This window comes from Oncorhynchus gorbuscha, linkage group LG06 (genome assembly GCF_021184085.1).
Source record: "Oncorhynchus gorbuscha isolate QuinsamMale2020 ecotype Even-year linkage group LG06, OgorEven_v1.0, whole genome shotgun sequence".
NCBI lineage: Eukaryota > Metazoa > Chordata > Actinopteri > Salmoniformes > Salmonidae > Oncorhynchus > Oncorhynchus gorbuscha.
Genome location: NC_060178.1, coordinates 91,210,672 through 91,229,153, shown reverse-complemented (window position 1 = coordinate 91,229,153; position 18,482 = coordinate 91,210,672). Strand labels below are relative to the sequence as shown.

Sequence of the window (18,482 nt, the reverse complement as noted above, 5' to 3'; positions counted from 1 at the left end):
ATACACATGTAGACATGAGTTGGTCTCTATACACATGTAGAAATGAGTTGGTCTCTATACACATGTAGAAATGAGTTGGTCTCTGTACACTGTGTAGAAATGAGTTGGTCTCTATACACATGTAGAAATGAGTTGGTCTCTATACACTGTGTAGAAATGAGTTGGTCTCTATACACTGTGTAGAAATGAGTTGGTCTCTATACACATGTAGAAATGAGTTGGTCTCTATACACATGTAGAAATGAGTTGGTCTCTATACACATGTAGAAATGAGTTGGTCTCTATACACATGTAGAAATGAGTTGGTCTCTATACACATGTAGAAATGAGTTGGTCTCTATACACATGTAGAAATGAGTTGGTCTCTGTACACTGTGTAGAAATGAGTTGGTCTCTATACACTGTGTAGAAATGAGTTGGTTTCTATACACATGTAGAAATGAGTTGGTCTCTATACACTCTGTGTAGAAATTAGTTGGTCTCTATACACTCTGTGTAGAAATTAGTTGGTCTCTATACACTCTGTGTAGAAATTAGTTGGTCTTTATACACTCTGTGTAGAAATGAGTTGGTCTCTATACACTCTGTGTAGAAATTAGTTGGTCTCTATACACTCTGTGTAGAAATGAGTTGGTCTCTATACACTCTGTGTAGAAATTAGTTGGTCTCTATACACTCTGTGTAGAAATTAGTTGGTCTTTATACACTCTGTGTAGAAATTAGTTGGTCTCTATACACTCTGTGTACAAATGAGTTGGTCTCTGTACACTCAGTGTAGAAATGAGTTGGTCTCTATACACTCTGTATACAAATGAGTTGGTCTCGATACACTGTGTAGAAATGAGTCGGTCTCTATTCACTCTGTGTAGAAAAGAGTTGGTCTCTATACACTCTGTGTAGAAATTAGTTGGTCTCAATACACTCTGTGTAGAAATTAGTTGGTCTCCATACACTCTGTGTAGAAATTAGTTGGTCTCTATACACTCTGTGTAGAAATGAGTCGGTCTCTATTCACTCTGTGTAGAAATGAGTTGGTCTCTATACACACTGTGTAGAAATTAGTCGGTCTCTATTCACTCTGTGTAGAAATGAGTTGGTCTCCATACACTCTGTGTAGAAATTAGTCAGTCTCTATTCACTCTGTGTAGAAATGAGTTGGTCTCTATTCACTCTGGGTAGAAATGAGTTGGTCTCTATTCACTGTGTAGAAATGAGTTGGTCTCTATTCACTCTGTGTAGAAATGAGTTGGTCTCTATTCACTCTGTGTAGAAATGAGTTGGTCTCTATTCACTCTGTGTAGAAATTAGTTGGTCTCTATTCACTCAAAAAAAGGTGCTATCTAGAACCTAAAAGGGTTATTTGACCAACCCTATTAGGATAACCCTTTGAAGAACCCGTTCCAGGTAGAGCCCTTTTGGTTGCATGTTAAACCCTTTCCACAGAGGGTTCTACATTTAACTCAAAAGGGTTCTACCTAGAACCAAAAAGAGATATCCTATGGGGACCGCTGAAGAAGTCTTTTGGAACCCTTTTTTCTAAGAGTGTAGCATGAACATGGCAAGACCAGCTGGGCAGCAGAGGAGTAGCGACAGTATTCCAGTAATCTGAGAGCCATTTATTTAATCTGTGTGAGTCTAATCTGGCCAGGACAGTTCATCTGGTATGAAGTCTTAATCAGGCAAGGAGTGTATGTTTTTGGGGGAGTGTTCTATTTCGGAGAGGTGTGAACATCTAAAAACAAAAAAATGTAATCCTGCAAATATTTCTCAAAGCTGGAGACATTGATGGCCTTGTACTGTGAGAGCCGCTGTTCTCTCCCTATGCAATAAAAAATATAGAGAAAAATATACAATTTATACTTCTCTTGGGCTTTTCCATATCTCAATATTGGCCAGGTGGAGTTATATGAAACCAGTGTGGAGTTATTAACTGCCGGCTAATAGGGACATTAAAGAGGCAGAATGGAGAAGGGAGAGAGAGGGGGAGTGGAGGAGAGAGTGAGATAGAAAATGACAGAGGAGAGAGAGAGGAAGAAAGGGGGGAGAGAAGACAAAGAAAGAGAGTTGGAAAGGGAGAGAAGTGTGAGAAAGAGAGAGAGATTCTGATTGGGTGAAACCTCTTATCCCGTGCCGCCCTGCTTCCGTTGATGACCAAAAACAAAACCAAGGGCCCCCAGAAGAGAGGAGGAGAAGAGGTGGAGGAGAAGAGGTGGAGGAGGAGTGTAATAGAATAGAAAGAGAGATGAGGGGGATAAAAGAGAACAGGAGAACTGGTAAAAGGAGGGAGAGGTAAGCCTGTGTAGCGTAGCAGTGTTTCAGTAATGATGTCCTTGGGTCTCCGCTCCAACCAGATATTTAACCTGACCAACGCTGGCTGAAACACTTTACAGGGAGATGAGGGCTGACTGGGATGTCATGTGGTGTACATACTGTAGCTATTAGGGAATATGATACATTATTTTGAGTAAATGTATCCATTGGCAGTATAAAATAAACTTACAGTAGTTTTGATAAGTATTTGATGATATCTATAGCATTACCTCTGGTCATATTGTGATCTCCTCCCTCGCTTTGTTTCTCTTCCTTTGTGCCTTTCTTCTCCTCGCGCTCTCTCTCTCCATCTCAACTTCTGGAACAGGTCATATTCCCTATAGATTGTTGTTAAACACAACATCACCCTGCAGTTACCTTCAATATTCAACATGACAGTTTATCAATGTAAATAGACCACTGGCTAGAGTGATCCGGTAGGTCCCTGAACAAGTTTGTGAAATTTTGATGAAATACACAAATCTAATCAGTGGGTATTAAAACAATGAATATCCTTGCAATATGTTTCCCCCTAACAACACACACACACATTAATAAAAGTTGCCAAAAGAATTTGCCTGATTCATTTCATGGTTGCAGCAAAATAACCTCCCTCCCTCCCTCACCTGGCGTTGCTGATGTCGTTCTGTGCCCCTGCTGATCCCCTGATCTTCTCCAGGCCCAGCTTGGTGAAGATGCCCATCAGCACCATGATGGCCACCCCCCCACAGATGATATAGACGATCATGTGGGTTCGATCCCTCTCCTGGTCACTGTGGTCCTCGGTCACCGTGGTGATGGGCTTGCCCGTGTTGGCCCAGATGGGCGTGTCATAGTTTGAACAGATGCTCTGGTCGAGGCGCTGCCCTCTGAACTGGCAGCAGAAGCGGTAGAAGCAGGTGCCGCAGCAGTACAGGAAAACGCCCATGTTGCAGTTGAAAGGTGGGTCCCACTGGCCCATCACGTCGTAGTAACCTTGGCAAAGGGTGCCTTTGGTCGGGATGACGTCCTCATCGTCCGCAATGTCACCACTAGGCGTCGACACGCCACCGAACTCTGTGGTTACTAGCATGGTGACGGGCTCCGCTGTGGTGGGGGTCATCGGAGCTGTCTGATTGGCTGTCTGGGTTTGGATGGTGTCCGTGTCAATGGTGGTGGAGCCAGTGAGGTCCTGGGCCAGGCTGGACCTCGTCAGGAGGAAGGAGAGGAGGAGGCAGGATAGGGGGCAGGCCGCCATGGTACAACGCATCCTCATCCTCCGGGCCGTGCTGAGGCTTTAGAACCGTCCTCTATAGCTGGCCAGACCAGAGGTCAAAGGCTTGGAGTCTGAGACAGACCAACAAGGTTGGGAAGAAACGATCTAATGTCTCTCAAGCACACACAAACTAATCCTAATTGACGTTACATAGTTTTTCAACAGAATTGATTTGTATGGAGTTGTTCAATCAATCACAAATGTGATTGATGAATAATGGAAACAGACAGAGTTGGTTTGGTTTGCAGGTTATAAATGTTTGTTTTGGTGAATGTAGTGCACGCCAACCGCTAAAAACAGTCCAAAATAGCTCAAATATCTGATGCTCTGGACTAAAATCCTCTGAAACATCACAATTGATTTGTCTTACCTTTGTCCTTTGAAATTGCTTTTAGAGAAATCAGCAGTTTCAATATTCCAGGGCATATTCCATGAACAAATTGTCCACAAACTTTACACAGCATTTTCCTTCATAGTCTACAAGAGTTTATACTTTTCCTTATGTGTTTTCCATTCTCCAAATAGTTTTTTAGTAGCTTTGTTCACCACTGGTGACCTCTCCTCTCTGCTCCCGTTAAAGCAGTGTTTCCCTGTTCATCCTCCCAGCACAGTGTTTGCGAATAGCTTGGAGGTCCAGACCAGACCAGTCCACTACTGGTAGAAATCCCACAGGGTACCGCGCTGCGCTCGCTGACAATCCTGCCCCTGTAAGTGAGAAAGTGTGATGTGCGAGTGTGTGCTGTTGAATGCGACTCGCTCTGTGAAAACGCAACCGTTCAGGAGCCAAATGAAATCCCCTCCTCTCCTGCACTCAGCGAGTACCACACAGAGGGAAATAGAGAGGGAGAGTAGAGAGAGATAGAAAGAGAGATAGAAAGGGAGGGAGGGGGAGAGAGGGGGGTCCAATCTTATCCAGCTGCTGCTCACATCATCCCCTGAGAAGGAGGGAGGGGCGTGAAACTGAGATGCACTTGACTTTCTGTCACAAATAGTTTTTCTGACTAACACGGTGTGTGTTTGATATGCTCTCTATCTAAATGTATGTAGTTCTAAGTCAAACAGACATCTGTTTACTCCCTCCAATTGTTTAGTTGCATATACTTTGGTTATCTGTCTGCTTCTCATTCGTCCTCATTCTCTTTCAGTTCTCCTCTCCCTCTCAGACGGCCCTTATACATGGTGAACACAGATAAACGTGTGTGTGTGTCTGCCAGATTAAGTCCAGAAGTCCAACTCTTGGGTCTGGTTTGTTACAAATCTCAACCTGTGCTGAGCGATACACTCACTCTGTCGGCCTAAACCACAGCAGCTGTTATCCAATGACAAGAGTCTGCAAGGCATATCTGCACACACACTAACGCCAGCTCAAATTCTAACAGCTTTTCCCAGTGTGAATTATAGAAAACCTAAATTGTATGAAAATATATAGATAGATTGATTAGGTTTCTTTTGCTCTCCTTCTACCTTGACTCTACTCTTATTTCCGCTCCTTTACTTTGCCTTCCACCATCCTCCCTTTTTCTCTCATTTCTCAACACTTTCCCTTCCACCATCCTCCCCATTTCTCTCATTTCTCAACACTTTCTCTTCCACCATTCTCCCTTTTTCTCCCTTTAGATCGGACACCGCCAGCTTTAGCTCGGACAATACATGCCAGTCTGCACAGCGTGATATCAACCCAGAGCATTTTGGACTGCTTCTCTCTACCACAAATTCCTGCCGCTCATTACACCGGATCATCGCAGCTAGCTAGCTGCTACCGAGTGGCTACTGTTAGCTAACGCCTCTGTCCCGAAGCAAGCACCAGTTAGCCTTGAGCTAGGCCCATATACCAGCTAATTCTAGGCATACAATACCTCTTTTGCCAATTGGCCTGGACCCTTTATTGTCGACACGGAGCCCATCCGATCCATCATGACTCATCTGCCGACGTAATCGCCTGATGTAGTCTCAAAAGGCTTTTTTTCGTTGTGATGTCGCCGAAGACCCATCTCCCTGCCCCGGCGCATTAGCTTTCTAAACGCTGTGTCTCCCGCTCGCCTAGTGTAGTACTGACTACTGAACGGCTCCCTGACCTCCTAGTCCACCAAATGTAAATGTAATATATCCTTGTCTACTGCTGTCTCAGCTAGTTCTTATTGTTTTATTTTACTGTAGAGCCTTCATTCCTGTTCACCTTGCCTCAGATAGCTATTTTGTCCCAACCCCCACACATGCTGTTATGCTGGTGAATGAGGACCCAAAAGCGACTTGGCGAAAACAGAGTTTTTAATCCAGAAAGAAACTTTACAAAACAAAAAGCATAATACTACTCGTAAAGACGAGAACAGACAGGAGACTTGATCGAGAACTGCAGGTTGCCTCGGGAAGGCACTTGAACCTAGCAGACTCAGACACCTGCTCACCACGCAGCATCTGAGGGAAACACGACACGACAGGGCAAAACATAGACACAGCACGGTGAATTATAGATGAGGATCCGACAGGGCAGGTACGGAAAACAAGGAGAGAAATAGGGACTCTAATCAGGGAAAAGGATCGGGAACAGGTGTGGGAAGACTAAATGATGATTAGGGGAATAGGAACAGCTGGGAGCAGGAACGGAACGATAGAGAGAAGAGAGAGCGAGAGAGTGAGAGAGGGAGGGGGAGAGAGAGGGATAAAAGAGGGAAAGAACCTAATAAGACCAGCAGAGGGAAACGAACAGAAGGGAAAGCACAAGGACAAGACATGATAATTAATGACAAAACATGACAGTACCCCCACTCACCGAGCGCCTCCTGGCGCACTCGAGGAGGAATCCTGGCGGCAACGGAGGAAATCATCAATGAGTGAACGGTCCAGCACGTCCCGAGACGGAACCCAACTCCTCTCCTCAGGACCGTAACCCTCCCAATCCACTAAGTATTGGTGACCCCGTCCCGAGAACGCATGTCCATGATCTTATGTACCTTGTAAATAGGTGCGCTCGACAAGGACGGGAGGGGGAGGGAAGACGAACGGGGGTGCGAAGAAAGGGCTTGACACAGGAGACATGGAAGACAGGATGGACGCGACGAAGATGTCGCGGAAGAAGCAGTCGCACAGCGACAGGATTGACGACCTGGGAGACACGGAACGGACCAATGAACCGCGGAGTCAACTTACGAGAAGCTGTCGTAAGAGGAAGGTTGCGAGTGGAAAGCCACACTCTCTGGCCGCAACAATACCTTGGACTCTTAATCCTGCGTTTATTGGCGGCTCTCACAGTCTGTGCCCTGTAGCGGCAAAGTGCAGACCTCACCCTCCTCCAGGTGCGCTCACAACGTTGGACAAACGCTTGAGCGGAGGGAACGCTGGACTCGGCAAGCTGGGATGAGAACAGAGGAGGCTGGTAACCCAGACTACTCTGAAACGGAGATAACCCGGTAGCAGACGAAGGAAGCGAGTTGTGAGCGTATTCTGCCCAGGGGAGCTGTTCTGCCCAAGACGCAGGGTTTCTGAAAGAAAGGCTGCGTAGTATGCGACCAATCGTCTGATTGGCCCTCTCTGCTTGACCGTTAGACTGGGGATGAAACCCGGAAGAGAGACTGACGGACGCACCAATCAAACGACAGAACTCCCTCCAAAACTGTGACGTGAATTGCGGGCCTCTGTCTGAAACGGCGTCTAACGGGAGGCCATGAATTCTGAACACATTCTCGATGATGATTTGTGCCGTCTCCTTAGCGGAAGGAAGTTTAGCGAGGGGAATGAAATGTGCCGCCTTAGAGAACCTATCGACAACCGTAAGAATCACAGTCTTCCCCGCAGACAAAGGCAGACCGGTAATGAAGTCTAGGGCGATGTGAGACCATGGTCGAGAAGGAATGGGGAGCGGTCTGAGACGACCGGCAGGAGGAGAGTTACCCGACTTAGTCTGCGCGCAGTCCGAACAAGCAGCCACGAAACGGCGCGTGTCACGCTCCTGAGTCGGCCACCAAAAGCGCTGGCGAATAGACGCAAGAGTGCCTCGAACACCGGGATGACCAGCTAACTTGGCAGAGTGAGCCCACTGAAGAACAGCCAGACGAGTGGAAACAGGAACGAAAAGGAGGTTACTAGGACAAGCGCGCGGCGACGCAGTGTGCGTGAGTGCTTGCTTAACCTGTCTTTCAATTCCCCAGACTGTCAACCCGACAACACGCCCATAAGGAAGAATCCCCTCGGGATCAGTAGAAGCCACAGAAGAACTAAACAGACGGGATAAGGCATCAGGCTTGGTGTTCTTGCTACCCGGACGGTAAGAAATCACAAACTCGAAACGAGCGAAAAACAACGCCCAACGAGCTTGACGGGCATTAAGTCGTTTGGCAGAACGGATGTACTCAAGGTTCTTATGGTCTGTCCAAACGACAAAAGGAACGGTCGCCCCCTCCAACCACTGTCGCCATTCGCCTAGGGCTAAGCGGATGGCGAGCAGTTCACGGTTACCCACATCATAGTTGCGCTCAGATGGCGACAGGCGATGAGAAAAATAAGCGCAAGGATGAACCTTATCGTCAGACTGGAAGCGCTGGGATAGAATGGCTCCCACGCCTACCTCTGAAGCGTCAACCTCGACAATGAATTGTCTAGTGACGTCAGGAGTAACGAGGATAGGAGCGGACGTAAAACGTTCTTTTAGAAGATCAAAAGCTCCCTGGGCGGAACCGGACCACTTAAAACACGTCTTGACAGAAGTAAGAGCTGTGAGAGGGGCAGCAACTTGACCGAAATTACGAATGAAACGCCGATAGAAATTAGCGAAACCTAAAAAGCGCTGCAACTCGACACGTGACCTTGGAACGGGCCAATCACTGACAGCTTGGACCTTAGCGGAATCCATCTGAATGCCTTCTGCGGAAATAACGGAACCGAGAAAAGTAACGGAGGAGACATGAAAAGAGCACTTCTCAGCCTTTACATAGAGACAATTCTCTAAAAGGCGCTGTAGAACACGTCGAACGTGCTGAACATGAATCTCGAGTGACGGTGAAAAAATCAGGATATCGTCAAGATAGACAAAAACAAAGATGTTCAGCATGTCTCTCAGAACATCATTAACAAATGCCTGAAAAACAGCTGGCGCATTGGCGAGACCAAACGGCAGAACCCGGTACTCAAAATGCCCTAACGGAGTGTTAAACGCCGTTTTCCACTCGTCCCCCTCTCTGATGCGCACGAGATGGTAAGCGTTACGAAGGTCCAACTTAGTAAAGCACCTGGCTCCCTGCAGAATCTCGAAGGCTGATGACATAAGGGGAAGCGGATAACGATTCTTAACCGTTATGTCATTCAGCCCTCGATAATCCACGCAGGGGCGCAGAGTACCGTCCTTCTTCTTAACAAAAAGAACCCCGCCCCGGCCGGAGAGGAAGAAGGCACTATGGTACCGGCGTCAAGAGACACAGATAAATAATCCTCGAGAGCCTTACGTTCGGGAGCCGACAGAGAGTATAGTCTACCCCGAGGAGGAGTGGTCCCCGGAAGGAGATCAATACTACAATCATACGACCGGTGAGGAGGAAGGGAGTTGGCTCGGGACCGACTGAAGACCGTGCGCAGATCATGATATTCCTCCGGCACTCCTGTCAAATCGCCAGGTTCCTCCTGAGAAGTGGGGACAGAAGAAATGGGAGGGATGGCAGACATTAAGCACTTCACATGACAAGATACGTTCCAGGATAGGATAGAATTACAAGACCAATTAATAGAAGGATTATGACATACTAGCCAGGGATGACCCAAAACAACAGGTGTGAAAGGTGAACGAAAAATCAAAAAAGAAATAGTCTCACTGTGGTTACCAGATACTGTGAGAGTTAAAGGTAGTGTCTCAAATCTGATACTGGGAAGATGACTACCATCTAAGGCAAACATGGGCGTAGGCTTGTCTAACGGTCTGAAAGGAATGTTATGTTTCCGAACCCATGCTTCGTCCATGAAACAACCCTCAGCCCCAGAGTCAATCAAGGCACTGCATGTAGCACCCGAACCGGTCCAGCGTAGATGGACCGACATAGTAGTACAGGATCTAGATGAAGAGACCTGAGTAGTAGCGCTCACCAGTAGCCCTCCGCTTACTGATGGGCTCTGGCCTCTTACTGGACATGAATTAACAAAATGTCCATCAAATCCGCAATAGAGGCACAGGCGGTTGGTGATCCTCCGTTCCCTCTCCTTAGTCGAGATGCGAATCCCTCCCAGCTGCATGGGCTCAGTCTCAGAGCCAGAGGGGGGAGATGGTTGCGATGCGGAGCAGGAAAACACCGTTGATGCGAGCTCTCTTCCACGAGCCTGGTGACGAAGATCTACCCGTCGTTCTATGCGGATGGCGAGAGCAATCAAAGAGTCCACACTGGAGGGAACCTCCCGAGAGAGAATCTCATCTTTGACCACTGTGTGGAGTCCCTCCAGAAAACGAGCGAGCAGCGCCGGCTCGTTCCAGTCACTAGAGGCAGCAAGAGTACGAAACTCTATAGAGTAATCCGTTATGGATCGATCACCTTGGCATAGGGAAGCCAGGGCCCTAGAAGCCTCCCCACCAAAAACTGAACGGTCAAAAACCCGAATCATCTCCTCTTTAAAGTTCTGGTAATTGTTAGAACAATCAGCCCTTGCCTCCCAGATAGCTGTGCCCCACTCTCGGGCCCGGCCAGTAAGGAGTGAAATGACGTAAGCAACCCGAGCTCTCTCTCTAGAGTATGTGTTGGGTTGGAGAGAGAACACAATATCACACTGGGTGAGAAAGGAGCGGCACTCCGTGGGCTGCCCGGAGTAGCAAGGTGGGTTATTAACCCTAGGTTCCGGAGGCTCGGCAGGCCAGGAAGTAACAGGTGGCACGAGACAATTCCTGCTCGTGTCTGCCGAGCATGGCTCCTTGGATCTTGACGGCAGTGTTACGAGCCTCTGTAGTCGCTGGGTCCATTCCTTGGTCGGATCCTTCTGTTATGCTGGTGAATGAGGACCCAAAAGTGACTTGGCGAAAACAGAGTTTTTAATCCAGAAAGAAACTTTACAAAACAAAAAGCATAATACTACTCGTAAAGACGAGAACAGACAGGAGACTTGATCGAGAACTGCAGGTTGCCTCGGGAAGGCACTTGAACCTAGCAGACTCAGACACCTGCTCACCACGCAGCATCTGAGGGAAACACGACACGACAGGGCAAAACATAGACACAGCACGGTGAATTATAGATGAGGATCCGACAGGGCAGGTACGGAAAACAAGGAGAGAAATAGGGACTCTAATCAGGGAAAAGGATCGGGAACAGGTGTGGGAAGACTAAATGATGATTAGGGGAATAGGAACAGCTGGGAGCAGGAACGGAACGATAGAGAGAAGAGAGAGCGAGAGAGTGAGAGAGGGAGGGGGAGAGAGAGGGATAAAAAGAGGGAAAGAACCTAATAAGACCAGCAGAGGGAAACGAACAGAAGGGAAAGCACAAGGACAAGACATGATAATTAATGACAAAACATGACACATGCGGAGATCTCACCTGGCTTAAATGGTGCCGCCAGAGACGAAATCTCTCATTGTCACTCAACACCCAGGTTAACCTCCACTGTACCATACCCTTGTCTGTACATTATGCCCAGAATCTATTCTACCACGCCCAGAAATCTGCTCCTTTAATTCTCTGTTCCCAACAAACTAGACGACCAGTTCTTTTGGCCTTTAGCCGTACCCTTATCCTACTCCTCCTCTGTTCCTCTGGTGATGTAGAGTTTAATCCAGGCCCTGTAGCCCCCAGCATCACACCTATTCCCCAGGCGCTATCATTTGTTGACTTCTGTAACCGTGAAAGCCTTGGTTTCATGCATGTTAACATCAGAAGCCTCCTCCCTAAATATGTTTTATTCACTGCTTTAGCATGCTCCGCCAACCCGGATGTCCTAACCGTGTCTGAATCCTGGCTTAGGAAGGCCACCAAAAATTCTGAAATTTTCCATCCCCAACTATAACATTTTCGGTCAAGACAGAACTGCTAAAGAGGGCGGAATTGCAATATACCTTAGAGTTCTGTCATACTATTCAGGTCTGTGCCCAAACAGTTCGAGCTTCTACTTTTAAAAATCCACCTTTCCAGAAACAAGTCTCTCACTGTTGCCACTTGTTAGAGTGAGATTGAGGGCATCTAGCATAGCTTGTAGGATGGCCTGGGTGTTAAGCATATCCCAGTTTAGGTCACCTAACATTACGAACTCTGAAGATAAATGGGGGACAATCAATGTACATACAGTGGGACAAAAAAGTATTTAGTCAGCCACCAATTGTGCAAGTTCTCCCACTTAAAAAGATGAGAGAGGCCTGTAATTTTCATCATAGGTACACTTCAACTATGACAGACAAAATGAGAGAAAAAAATCCAGAAAATCACATTGTAGGATTTTTTGTGAATTTATTAGCAAATTATGGTGGAAAATAAGTATTTGGTCAATAACAAAAGTTTATCTCAATACTTTGTTATATACCCTTTGTTGGCAATGACAGAGGTCAAATGTTTTCTGTAAGTCTTCACAAGGTTTTCACACACTGTTGCTGGTATTTTGGCCTTGCCTGGTTCACCAACTACTTCTCAGACAGAGTTCAGTGTGTCAAATCGGAGGGCCTGTTGTCCGGACCTCTGGCAGTCTCTATGGGGGTGCCACAGGGTTCAATTCTCGGGCCGACTCTTTTCTCTGTATACATCAATGATGTTGCTCTTGCTGCTGGTGATTCTCTGATTCACCTCTATGCAGACAACACCATTCTGTATACTTCTGGCACTTCTTTGGACACTGTGTTAACAAACCTCCATACGAGCTTCAATGCCATATAACTCTCCTTCCGTGGCCTCCAACTGCTCTTAAATGCAAGTAAAACTAAATGCCTGCTCTTCAACCGATCGCTACCCGCATCCGCCCGTCCGACTAGCATCACTACTGCGGACGGTTCTGACTTAGAATATGTGGACAACTACAAATACCAAGGTGTCTGGTTGGACTATAAACTCTCCATCCAGACTCACATTAAGCATCTCCAATCCAAAATTAAATCTAGAATCAGCTTCCTATTTCGCAAAACAGCCTCCTTCACTCATGCTGCTAAACATACCCTCGTAAAACTGACTATCCTGCCAATCCTTGACTTTGGTGATGTCATTTACAAAATAGCCTCCAACACTCTACTCAGCAAATTAGATGTAGTCTATCACAGTGCCATCTGTTTAGTCACCAAAGCCCCATATACCCCCTACCACTGCGACCTGTATGCTCTCGTTGGCTGGCACTCGCTTCATAATCGTCGCCAAACCCACTGGCTCCAGGTCATCTATAAGTATTTGCTAGGTAAAGCCTTACCTTATCTCAGCTCACTGGTCACCATAGCAACACCCACCCTTTGCATGTGCTCCAGCATGTATATTTCACTGGTCATCCCCAAAGCCAACTCCTTCTCTGGCCACCTTACCTTCCAGGTCTCTGCTGCCAATGACTGGAACGAATTTCAAAAATCACTGAAGCTGGAGACTCATCTCCCTCACAGACTTTAAGCATCAGCTGTCAGAGCAGCTTACCGATCACTGCACACACACTGCAATACACAGCACATCTGTAAATAGCCCACCCAACTACCTCATCCCTATATTGTTATTTATTTTTGCTCTTTTGCACCCCAGTATCTCTACTTGCACAGTATAATCTGCACATCTATCACTCCAATGTTATTGATAAATTATATGATAATTATTTCGCCACTATTGGCCTATTTATTGCCTTTACCTCCCTAGTCTTTCTGCATTTGCGCACACTGTATATAGATTTTTCTATTATGTTATTGTCTGTACGTTTGTTTATTCCATGTGTAACTCTGTGTTGTTTTTGTTGCACTGCTTTGCTTTGTCTTGGCCAGGTCGCAGTTGTAAATTAGAACTTGTTCTCAACTGGCCATACCTGGTTAAATACTTTTTTTAAAAATTCACTGACTGTGTGTCTGTTGACCTCTTCCTTTACATGGTCTTTCTAGATCAGAGAGAGAGAGAAATAGAAAGAGAGAGAGGAGGGAATAGGGGACAACAGGGGGTGTATAGTAAGTACTGCATGAGAGAGAGAGGCACAAAAGGAGAAGAAAATAGGGACTGGAGACTGAACTGAAAGGAGAGAGATAAAAGAGGACTGGAGACTTCAAGGAGGAACACAAGAGAGCGATACCGGGCCACAAGAGAGAGATACCTGGTCAAGGAGGAACACAAGAGAGCGATACCGGGCCACAAGAGAGAGATACCTGGTCAAGGAGGAACACAAGGAGGAACACAAGAGAGAGATACCTGGCCAAGGAGGAACACAAGAGAGAGATATCTGGCCAAGGAGGAACACAAGAGAGAGATACCTGGCCAAGGAGGAACACAAGAGAGAGATATCTGGCCAAGGAGGAACACAAGAAAGAGATACCTGGCCAAGGAGGAACACAAGAGAGCGATACCTGGCCAAGGAGGAACACACAAGAGAGATACCGGGCCATGGAGGAACACAAGAGAGAGATAACGGGCCAAAGAGGAACACAAGAGAGAGATACTGGACCAAGGAGGAACACAAGAGAGCGATACCTGACCAAGGAGGAACACAAGAGAGCGATACTGGGCCATGGAGGAACACAAGAGAGAGATACATGGCCATGGAGGAACACAAGAGAGAGATACCGGGCCAAAGAGGAACACAAGAGAGTGATACTGGGCCATGGAGGAACACAAGAGAGAGATACTGGGCCATGGAGGAACACAAGAGAGAGATACCTGGCCAAGGAGGAAAGAGAGAGAGAGAGAGAGAGAGAGGCAGCGGAATGACAGGGGTACATAAGCAAGGGATTATGAGCAAGGCAGAACGGAGGAATTAAGCTGTGGGAAAGACATATAGGTGACAAGTAAGGGATGGAGTAACCATCAGGTTTGGAAAGGGAGAGAGAGAGGTAGACTACAGGGCAAAGATGAAGGGGATGGAAACAAACAATAAGGGGTAAGTGTGTGTATATGTGCATGTGTGCGTGTGTGTGTGCGTGTGTGTGTGTGTATATGTGCATGTGTGCGTGTGTGCGTGTGTGCGCGTGTGTGTGCGTGTGTGTGCGTGTGTGTGCGTGTGTGTGCGTGTGTGTGTGTGTGTGTGTGTGTGTGTGTGTGTGTGTGTGTGTGTGTGTGTGTGTGTGTGTGTGTGTGTGTGTGTGTGTGTGTGTGTGTGTGTGTGTGTGTGTGTGTGTGTGTGTGTGTGTGTGTGTGTGTGTGTGTGTGTGTGTGTGTGTGTGTGTGTGTGTGTGTGTGTGTGTGTGTGTTAAAGAGAAAAGAGGGGAGGGGTCTCTTGTAGTTGTTATGAATTCTGAATTATCCCTTAGAATGAATGTTCTGCTTGAACTAAATTCAGTAACAGAAGTGCCGACAGGTCTCCTCTTACAAACTGAATGTGCCTTCTCATCAGAATACATGGCAAGGCTGTGAAGTGATGCTCCTGAATATTTGATCATGTTTCTTATTCATTGACATTAGGCTCTCTTTGAATATAAATGTTTTGCTGTGTGTTTTCTTCTCTTCTTCTTAGAAACAAAGATTGCATTAATTTGGTTCCTTTGTGTCTCCCTACGTGTTTGTCTTCTGTCTAACTGTCACGCCCTGACCTTAGAGAGCCTTTTTATGTCTCTATTTGGTTTGGTCAGGGTGTGATTTGGGTGGGCATTCTATGTTTTGTATTTCTTTGGGTTTGGCCGAGTGTGGTTCCCAATCAGAGGCAGCTGTCTATCGTGGTCTCTGATTCTGAATCATACTTAGGTAGCCTTTTTCCCCACCTATGTTGTGGGATCTTGTCCTTGTATTGTTGCTGTTGAGCCCTACAGGGCTGTACGTTTAATTGGTTTTCTCTTTCTTGTTTTTCTGGTTATCATTAAAGAATATGATTAACCTACATCTTGGTCCACTTCTTCACTTCTTCAGAAGATCGTTACACTAACCTTTTATTTATTTGTTTAATTCCTCTAATATTCCTTGTTTCTTTCTGTAATTTTCCTTTTCTCTATCATGCTAAAAGGAGAACCTAGATACAATGGAAGGAAAATGTGTCCTCTGTTGCAAGGTCTTATATGAAGTTGGCGTAGCGTGAAATATTGTGCGTTCAGTATGGATAGAGAGACATAATATACTCCACAAACCCAGATTAGGTTTAATATGAGAAAGGGAGAGAGGTCACAGTTTGATTAAAGAAGACAGGGCTATTGGAATGAGTTGGAAGAGGAGGAGGAGGATAACACAGTCATTCTCTTTATTATAATAGATAAAGTAGGGTGGGATAAGGGACATTCTGATGAGAGTTGAGGTGATACAGCAATATTAGTGTGAATAGGATGTACATGATACAGTATTTGTTTTGACATGTATTACATCATAATATTATAACAGTACTTTTCAGATATTCTAAACTACTACAACCACTAGATTGTATTATTGTTCGAATCACACTGCAACAGTTAACAACTTTTGCAAAGAGCTTAACTGTTCTTCTCTCGTTCCTCTCTTGTACGGTAATACCCTGGGAAAGCTGGAGCAGGGTGGTTCAGGGTGGTGGGCTGTGATCACAGGATCACTCTTAATGAGGAGATTCAGGCTCTGCTTTGATGCTCTGATGCTGCAAGGGGTTCTGGGAGACAAGATCTGACCTTTGACCCCTCTGATAGGCAGGTAAAGCCCAGTTCTCCAGAGTTATTGTTGGTCCCAGGAAGCGGTGTAAAGTACTTAAGGAAAAATACTGGTGTGTCTGTACTTTACTTTATTATTCATATTTTTAGTTGACTTTTACTTCACTACATTCCTCATGAAAATAATGTACTTTTTACTCCATACTGTACATTTTCCTTGACACCCAAAAGTACAGGTTACATTTTGAATGCTCAGCAGGACAGGACAGTGGTCCAATTCATGCACTTATCAAGAGAACATTGTTATGCAGGTGAATGAGGACCCAAAAGCGACTTAGCGAAAACAGAGTCTTTATTCCAGCAAAACTCAAGACGAAAACAAAACATGAAAAAACTTAATTCCACTCGTAGTGACGAGGACAGACTGGAGACTCGACCATTGACTGCAGGTTGCCTCGGGAAGGCACCGACCGTAACATACCTAGTCATCCATACTGCCTCTGATCTGGTGGGCTCACTAAACACAAATGCTTAGTTTGTAAATTATGTCTGAGTGTTATAGTGTGCCCATGGCTGTCCATATATAAAAAAAACAAGAAAATTGTGCCATTTGGTTTGCTTACTATAAGGAATTTGAAATGATTTATACTTTTACTCAAGTAGTATTTTACTGGGTGACTTTCACATTTTCTGTTAAGGTATCTTTACTTTTACTCAAGTATGAAAATTGGGTACTTTTTCCACCACCTGTCTCCAGACTCCAGATGTTCACTGGAATTTCATGTGGAGGACAGACAAGCAAACTAGCAAATGTAACTGTAAGAAGCAGAGATCTCAACTATATTAGTCATTTTTTCATTCAGTTCTAAAATAACCACACAGACCATGTTGAGAGGCTGCATCACTATTCTGATTTGAACAAGCAGCCATAGGCCATTCTCAGATGAGAGTTACTAGATGACCATAGACATGTCCTTAACGCTGTGAATTAACACAACAAAGTCCTTAGCTACTGGGCATCCTGGAAATGTATTTATTTTCCTAGAAATCAGAAGTGATGGTAATGTATGAGTAATAATGTAGGTATGGTTCTCAGAATGTACAAAGCTTAAAGGTTATCCTAGGTGTCCGTCAATAAGGTGCCTGGCTGTCTCGTAGTGATCACACACCACCGTTTGAAGCCTCAGGTCGCAGGACTTTGAGGTCAGCTCTTTGGGATCTACTCTAACCCAGGAGAACCAGAAGATCAAACAGAATCTAATCGATCTCATCTGAGAGGGTGTGAAGTCACACAAATGATGAGGTATCACAGGGGTAATTGACAGAAGAGGAGAGATCATTCACAGATACTTAAAATATGAATGCCTTCAACTGGAGTCCAAGAATGAGAAATGTATTCACTTAATTTCTCATAGATCAAAATGACTTACAATTATATCTACACATTTCTATTGTCATACATGTTTGTTCACAATGACATTTCTGTTTCAAACCTTACATCCATCATTTCACAATCCGCCTGTCAATCATCCAGTAGACGTCAGAGTAAAACTACTGTGGGTCTGAGTGCTTACGGATCGAATAAGGAAACCTCCAATCTGCATAGCATACGCTGCTAATGCAGTTGCCTTACATTAGCATTCCTATACTCTCCACCGGATAACCTTACCACATACACAGCACTGGATGTATGGAACACCAAATCACACACGTTTATGCATGCAGGCCAGTGACTTATTTATAGAAATGAGGCTTTCTATAGGAATGGTCTACTGTTCTGCTCTGTGGCTGACGCCATGGTTTGGGGAGACATACAGGAGAGTGTGGAGGTGACGTGCACCCCCCCAATTTCTCCACTATTACTAGGACAAAATGTGTGTGTGTGTTCGTCTGCACATTCATATTTTCATGTGTGCGTGAGTAAACTCAAGCTCCCAGACAGTACATAAACAGTGTGTAGCTAAATTTGAGTAGTTAGAGTTTATCCTCACATTGTTAGAAACGCAGAGGGTGAAGGTGACAGACAAACACAACCAACACGGCTGTTTGCCGGCTGGAGTAAATAGTACAGCTAGCAGTTTCATTGGTTTTGGCTGAGACATCAACAGAGGTTTCACAGCTAGGAGTTTCATTGGTTTTGGCTGAGACATCAACAGAGGTTTCACAGCTAGGAGTTTCATTGGTTTTGACTGAGACATCAACAGAGGTTTCACAGCTAGGATTTCCATTGGTTTTGACTGAGACATCAACAGAGGTTTCACA

The 18,482-nt window shown here is 45.6% G+C and overlaps 1 protein-coding gene across 1 annotated transcript in view; it reads right to left on the bottom strand.

The window, feature by feature from the left end:
- LOC124037295 (protein shisa-9-like) overlaps window positions 1-2,628 on the bottom strand; it is a 38,133-nt gene extending 35,505 nt beyond the window's left edge. The window contains exon 1 of the mRNA XM_046351997.1: window positions 2,541-2,628. The gene's annotated coding sequence lies outside the window, so the exon portion shown is untranslated. The remainder of the gene's footprint in view (window positions 1-2,540) is intronic.
- Between the last annotated feature and the right edge of the window lie 15,854 nt (window positions 2,629-18,482).